The 7,170-nt window shown below is 30.9% G+C and overlaps 1 long non-coding RNA gene across 1 annotated transcript; it reads right to left on the minus strand.

Annotated features, from left to right (window-relative positions):
- Positions 1–535: 535 nt before the first annotated feature.
- LOC139499986 (uncharacterized) lies at positions 536–5,583 on the minus strand. The gene is made up of 3 exons (XR_011658281.1): positions 5,471–5,583; positions 1,753–1,840; positions 536–1,122 (listed from the first exon to the last, which is right to left on the minus strand). It is a non-coding gene; the product is annotated as an uncharacterized lncRNA (long non-coding RNA).
- Between the last annotated feature and the right edge of the window lie 1,587 nt (positions 5,584–7,170).

Raw genomic sequence — 7,170 nt, forward strand, 5'->3', positions numbered from 1 at the left:
TCTAGCACCACTGTTGAAAAAGTTATGCCCCTTTTTTCAACAATTTCCTTAGAGGAATAGTTGTTTTCCTCAAGGGAAATCAAATTTCCCTAAAGGAAAAAGATTTTTCCTCAAAGGGAAATTGTTTTTTCCTCAAGGGAAATTGTTTTTTCAAGGGAAAAAGATTTCCTTCAAGACAACAAATTTCCTCTAATGAAATCATTGTTCTTCAAATTTCCTCTAAAGAAATTTCTGAACATCAAATTTCCCTTATTTGTTCTTGTTAAACATTTCTTCGCTATACCATGTATACAAACAGTATGAATATAATTATTACAAGACTGTATAGTTGATGCAAATGATATTCAAAACTTTCATAAATGTTTGACTCAACATTTTAATGACATTGAAAATTGATAAAGTCTGACTGTTTAGATCTAGGTATTGTTCATACTTTTTATAAAATTTAACTATGATTTATAACAAAAATTTGTAGAAAATGATTCTGTTTTCTTTGTAATTCATGTAATTGTTTCAATGCAATACATTAATAAGCAACCAATTTGAATGTCGTACCATTTGTGGTGTTCTAAAGAATTTGTTTATATATTTGCAGATTAAATAATAAAATATACACTTTTCGTGTTATTTTAAATTAAAATTTTCTTCTGTTTCAGCTTGTGTACAGTTTTCAATCCACTACGTAAGAATTCAGTGAATACATTATTCCATTCACTTAACATTTTCCTTCAATTCTAAGAGAAAACATTTTTGCAAATTGTTCTTCAATGATCTTCTTCCGTATATTTGATATGAGGGAGCGATGTAAATGAGTGGATAAAACTGGTGTTCCTTTTTTCAACAACAAAATAGTATTTGTTCTGCATTCTCCTTTCTTTCGAATAATATATATAATATGTTGTTGCTTTTATGCAATAGTGTTTTTGTGTATCTATGATAGAACTCCATTTTGTTTATTGGCATTATCATGTGATAATGATGAAATTTCCTGTTTCTTTTTTGCAGGAAAGCACACATTCCAGTTCAAATTAATCCAATTATGCACTTTGTAAATAAATTTCAACTTTAAGTTTCCTCTTCAGTAATGACCTATTGATCGTGAAAACCAAGATGTCTGATCACCTATAAATACACAAAATAAACAAATAAAATGTTATAAATGGAGAGAGAAACAGCAATAAATGTTTTTCATATGTAGCTTTCTTTATTAAAATTCATTAAGTAAACTTGAACCTTGCGAAAAATAATTAGCTGTGATGTAGACTAGAAAGTATAAAACGCAAAATAAAGTAGTCGCGAAAAATTAGTTGATTTACATTAGTCCAGTCTGTGTTTGCAGGAAATTTACATCATAGGTTGCCATATTCCTATTGTGCCTGTCCAAAGTTCAGAGCCTGTAGTTTTTGTAAGTTTAGTCTGACACTAAAATTTAGTGGTTGTTGTTGTTGTTGTTTCATACCGGTTATATTTATTTTTTGTAATTTATTTTGTAATAAACTAGGCAATTAGTTTTACAGTTTGGACATGTTAGATTGTTTCAATTTTTCATCTTTGGGTCTTTTATAGCTGCCTACTTTGACTATAGGGTATGGATTTTCTCATTATTGAAGGTCGTCACAGGCCTACAATTGCTTTCTTAAAGCCATGATAGTTTTCATATTTAATATACCACATCTTTTAATTTTTATAGTAATCATGATTATCATCTTTCAAGTTCAACAACTTTAAAAAAATAAATAAAAGTGGCCTTACCATTTAGGTTTAGTTTGCTTCTGCAAATTTTAAATTGCCTATCATTTCTGCTGTTTATAATTTCTCTGTATCTTCTATAGTTCTTGTCCTATACATAAAAGAGTAAAAGTTATTATTGAATGGCATCTTGCATCAATATTTTTTTTTGCTGTTTAATGTACATGATGTATATTAATGTGTGTTTAATAAGAAGAGTGCACATGCTGAAATGTCTCGCCTTCTTTTACTAATCATTGATAATATGTTGATAGTCCTAAGTATAAAGCTTTATCACAACTGTCACATAAACTTAACATTAACCAAGATAAATAAATAAAGACTAATGAACCATGAGAATGAGGTCAGGCCTAAATTAAAATATTGTTTGTTTGCCCTTTTCCGACCCTATTTTTTGAAACAAGGTAGGTAGGTAGGTAAAATATTTTATTTTTCTTTCCCATAAAATAACTTGGCTCGGTACATTTTTTGTCATGGGTAGGCAGGTAGGTATAATATTTTATTTTATAGATACAATATCTGAATGATATCATTTTTGTCTGTATTTGCTCTTGTTTTAAGAATGATCGATTTTACTAATCTTTACTTTTATTAAAGTTTCTGAATAGTCCCAGGAAGTTATGAAAAAAAATTATCATGTATAATGTGAAGTTAATTTATATGCACTTCTATTTGTTTTTAAATATCAAAATATAGGGCTCGAGCATATTTTCAACAATTATATGCCTGGAACTTTTAAAGAGTTTTAACTTGCACTGATATTCTGTACTAGGTACATGTACCTTGTACGCTTAACTTGACCGAAAGATTTATTAATATCATATATATCTCCCTAGCATGGTTTGTGAAACAGCTTTACTATGTGCAATCTATTAGGGGGTAGGACCTTTATCGGGACTTCGGGATTGGGTGTTTTTAAGCTCAGGATTTCAGGATTTCCAGGAATTGTTTTTTTTTTAAATTTTTGGGATGCAGAATTTAAATTTATTTAAATTCGGGAGCTCAGGATTTCATGTTTTAAAGCCCGGGATTTCAGGATCCGGACCCTCCAACCCCTATCTATAGTATGTGTCATTCCGACATTCTACCAATTTTATCAAAATTTGAACTGAAATTATCAGAGATGATATCTGTGAAATAAAAAAAAAATATTTGACTAGAATATAAAGCCACTGCCCAGCAGTGCATTTCCCACCATCATCATCATGCAACCAGTTAAAAGAGCTAAAACTAAGCATTTATCTTACATTATTTACAACCCTAGAGACTGAGTGTGTCCGGGTGTTATAAAAAAAAAGCTAAAAGACTTGAAACTCAAATGTCACATATTTTACATCGCATTTATAAATGGTCTGCAAGGAAAACTTGGCGATTTTACTGCCAATTATTCTCCAATTTACAGGACTTCGGTTCATTTCAGATATAAATAAAATGTCAAAGCTGGTAATAGGCAGCAATAACATAATCATCCGGATATACGAATCACTAAACGTCATCCTTATACATGTTATATAGGATACAACATCCGTTAACAAAATATTTTGTACACACGTTGATAATTTTGTATTGGACAAACTTTTTTGAATGAACCCTGCTCTTCAAGAATAAAGGGCAACGTTGGTTATACTTTCAACATCGACTTCAATCAAAAGCTTTGAATCTCTAAATGCAAGTGTTCATGCCAAACGCTGACGTGATACCAAATGGACTTAACCTTATACGGGGAAGATAAAACCTGTGGATTCCGGTAAAAAAGTTTTGAGCAGGAAATACAAATATATGATTTTCGGGAGGAACAAAAAATAATTAAAACAAAATATTGCTGGTAAATACAAATAAAAGATTTTCAGTCGGAACGAATTTATAGAGTCGGTCGGTAAAGGGCAAACAAATAATATTTTAATTTAAGCCTCAATGTCAGATGAACCATGCCAGGCAGACATATACAGCTAACAAGGCTTCAATGCAACAATTATAGTTGACCTATTACTTATAGTTTAAGAAAAATAGACCAAATCACAAAAACACTGATCAATGAACCGTGAAAATGAGATCAAGGTCAAATAAAACCTGTGCCACTGACATATAGATCATAAAATATTTTTATACACCAAATACAGTTGACCTATGGCTTATAGTATTTAATAGATAAAGACCAAAACTCAAAAACTTAATTTTGACCACTGAACCATGAAAATGAGGTCAAGGTCAGATGACATCATCCCACTAGACATGTTCACCTTACAATCATTTCATACAACAAATATAGTAGACCTATTGCATAAAGTATGAGAAAAACAGACCAAAACACAAAAACTTAACTATAACCACTGAACCATGAAAATTGTCATAAATAGCATAGACACCTCTTAGTTTTGAGAACAACATGCGTTAATTGTGCAAGTATAATCATTGATCAATCATGCACAAGATTGACTTTTTTTAAAAAGCCTATATATTGAAATTTTCTGAAAATATTGCATGCATTTATTAATATGACCAATTTCAAGAAATGCGCAAAGATGTGAGATGATTTATATAATTGTAATTTCAGGAATTTACAGTAAAGGCTTTCATCCCCACTGCATTTTGCACTTTTCCCACGTCAGGAGCCAGATTATGGCCTTTGTGACCTTTGTATGATTTTTATTTTAGTTTCTTTTTTAATATCAAAGAGTTTAATATGACGTCCATTATCACTCAACTAGTATACATTAATGGCAAGCTAAAGCATGCCTCACAGGCAGGGATCCAGGAGGGTCTGAGGGTTGGACATGTTGGAACCCCCCTTTCTACATTGTTCTTTATTGGACGATCAATGCATTTGAATTTTAAAATTAACACCATTCGAACGTAAATATATTTCAAAATTAAGATGCTGCAATGTAAAATCCCAGTAGAGCTGGGAAGATGGTATATAAGTCATTCCAAAAGAAGAAAGGACATGCAATCTGTGTTTAACTGCAATTGGCAATGAATTCCATTATTTATTTGAATGCAATTCTTTATTAGTTAAAAAATATCAGAAATCAGCATATTCCAGAGTACTATGTGAAATATCAGAATTAAGCAAAAATGAAAGGACTAACTGTCATTGACAAATATTAACTTATTATTTAAAAATGTGTCTATATTCATTTCAAAGTTAACTAAAATATTATAATGTTAAAATATTATAATATAAAGTAATTTTCCATATATTTTATTTCTAAGTTGTTTTATTTTTTTTTTAATTGTATGTGATTGTATTTTGTAATTTACCTCTTGTTTCACATGTCAATGTGACGGAGTGTTTTTCAAATAAAGCATATTGTATTGTATTGTATTGAATGGGACATGTAGTTGGACCCCCCCCCCCCCATTTGTCTTTGGTTAGGAACCCCTTCTCGGGTTGTGGGATTTTCTCGTTGCATTGAAGACCCATTGGTGCCCTTTGGCTGCTATCTGCTCTTTGGTCTTTTGATACATTCCCCATTTACATTTCGATTTTATATTCAGTTCTATTATAATGTTAAACTTCTTGTTGATTTGGTTTCACATTTCGGCTTCGTCAGAGGAAAGCGTTCCAGAAATAAAATAGCCTTGCAAGACGTAATAATTATTTGGACTAGATTTTCACCACCATCAACATTGTAAAGCTTGTCTCACTGTGGAAGAAATGAGTTTGGCGCGTTTACAAAAATATAATTGTCTGTGCTGACAGGGGAGTGTGTGTGCATACCATTATTTAAATTTTCTAAACCTTCTTTTTCAATATTTTGTGCATTTCTTGGTAATATACTGTCAAACCTCGAGTGCTGCTTTACAAAAACGATCAACTTACAAGTAATGTAGGGGAAGGAAACTAGCTAAAAAGACCAAAAATAAGCCACAACTAATGGGGTCTCATTTGGGGGTTCTGTTCACGGATCTCGCTTTATAGTTACTATTTATTTTTTTTTTAGATTCCCGCATCCCGCTTACACTATGTAAGTAAACAATTCTAATATTTTTGTAATTTCCTATGTCCCGCTAAACTTCATTTCCAGTTTTCACGGCACAATATTTTGACTATTAGTGACACTAACACTGTGGTATTTTCACGTGGGTATTTTACCAATAAGGCCATATATTTCGGTGTGTAGAAATACCGCAAAGGAATTCTTAAAGGCGCTGACTTAGAAGAAAGTTTTTGCATTAAGGACACTAAAACGATGTTTTAAGATCACAGAGAATATGGATATATAGGAGGATATGATTAAATACCTCATATCTGTAAAGTTAGGTATCAATAGATATTGTAATTTTGAAGTTAAATGACTTTTTAATCAACGCGTGCCACTCGGCACGTGACCAACGGCTTATTGCAAATTCAATAATCATCATGTTCAATCAACCTAATCCAATACACAATTGTCTTTTTATCGTTACTTATTGATTAATTAATGGTTGTTGTTGAATAAACTTAACGGTTTAGCGTGGTAAATTTTCAAGTTTATGAAAGAAAAATTAAAAAAAAATGAATTTTGTGTTTTAAAACTTTGCCTTTGTTATATTTTGTTTTTAAGGAAATTGCTATGCAAGCTTTTTTTTTAAATTAAAGAACCCTATTTTGAGATACAAATTGAGACAAAAATGCTTTTGAGATTTCGTTTCCTTGTTAACAACACAAGAGTTTACATATATTATCATTATACCTTGAATGAGTGACATATGCATGAGAGTATGTGGTGTCCGTGGGGTTCTTCAAAATCCGATTACAGAAGTAATGTAGAAAAACTCCAAGAGGTAAAATTATATTACGTTTTAAAAAGAGACTATAAATCATAACTGTCTCCTATGAACAATAACTTTAAAACTGATGTCAATGCTTTTTTTTTTAACAATTCATCTTTATTTCAACAATTGAAGATGAATACCATTTTATTTTATAATGTAATAAGCATCGTGATGTAAGAAATATAATTCACAATGTGCAGGCGAGAATCTAGAGCTTGGAGCGGAGGTTTGGGGGAGGGGGTACGTGATAAATGTTTAGAATACTAGAGAAGTTTTCTTGTTATATAAAACCATATGTTTTTCAATAAATGGCAAACTTTTTGTTCATCCGGCATATGGTTACTCTAAATAAACTTTTGATTAGTTTAATTATTTGATTACAGATCGTATCTACCCGTTTTGCAATTGCTGTATCACCCTAAATGAGGCTAATAAAGATATGTATAATAAAATATAGAGGTAGCAGTCTTGGATTGTCTTAATTAAATCCTTTGATCCTCTAATTATCAAGTTACCCTCTGGCCAATGTAATTATGACTTGTGTATATTTAAAGAAGTTACTTATATATCTTTATTCTCATAAAGCAAATGCATTACATCGGTACAGAGATAACAAATACAACAATAAATATTTACAATATGTTTGAGAAACCACAATCTTGA

This window comes from Mytilus edulis, chromosome 13 (genome assembly GCF_963676685.1).
Source record: "Mytilus edulis chromosome 13, xbMytEdul2.2, whole genome shotgun sequence".
Lineage (NCBI taxonomy): Eukaryota > Metazoa > Mollusca > Bivalvia > Mytilida > Mytilidae > Mytilus > Mytilus edulis.